This window comes from Papaver somniferum, chromosome 7, assembly GCF_003573695.1.
Source record: "Papaver somniferum cultivar HN1 chromosome 7, ASM357369v1, whole genome shotgun sequence".
NCBI lineage: Eukaryota > Viridiplantae > Streptophyta > Magnoliopsida > Ranunculales > Papaveraceae > Papaver > Papaver somniferum.
The window spans coordinates 204,989,296-204,990,103 of NC_039364.1; the positions used below are offsets into that span (position 1 = coordinate 204,989,296).

General features: G+C 37.3%; 1 non-coding gene across 1 annotated transcript; it reads left to right on the forward strand.

Moving 5' to 3' along the window:
• The first annotated feature begins 327 nt into the window (after positions 1–327).
• On the forward strand, positions 328–431 carry LOC113300817. The gene has a single exon (XR_003335931.1). It is a non-coding gene; the product is annotated as a small nucleolar RNA R71 (small nucleolar RNA).
• Positions 432–808: the final 377 nt, after the last annotated feature.

Here is an 808-nt window from a genome sequence, read left to right on the forward strand (position 1 = left end):
TATGCATACTTGTCCCTATTAGCAGTTGTGGTGTCATTAGTCAACTCATGTTCCTCTAGATTAGGTTCATATTCAATATCATACACATGAGAAGGACTAGACATGCTATTTCCAAAGTTCAATTCATTACCACCAATATCATGTGACAGTGTCTCAGTTTCCCTAATGGACTCCCAGTGACGGGTTTTCTCTGCAATCTCAGCTAAAAATTTCCATGCATCATCCACAGTTTTATCAAGAAATTCACCATTACACATACACTCAACCATGGCTCTAGATTTAAAGTCTAGTCCCTCATAGAGGATAGCGACAAGTCTCCACTTCTCAAATCCATGGTGTGGACATTCGCTCAACAAATCATTAAAACGTTCAAAATAGTCAAAAACAGTTTCCTCATCCAACTGGACAAAACAATTGATATTTTGACGAATAGCGATGGTCCTATGATGTGGAAAAAATCTTTGGAAAAATTGATTAGTGAGTTGTTCCCAAGTGGTGATTGATTGTGGTCTCAAACCGTAAAACCATGTTTTGGCCCTTTCCTTTAGAGAAAATGTAAACAAACGCAATTTCAGAGAGTCTTCGGACATATGATCAGGTTGCATAGTCCGACAAATTTGTTCAAACTCTCTTACATGAGTATAGGGGTTCTCAGAATCGAACCCTCGAAATAAAGGAAGTATTTGTATCATGCTTGCATTTATTTTAAAAGGGTTATTGGTTTGAGGTAAGACAATACATGATAATGGAATTTTTATTGTGGGATACATGTATTCATGGAGAGCACTAGGTTGGCCCATATTGAAAA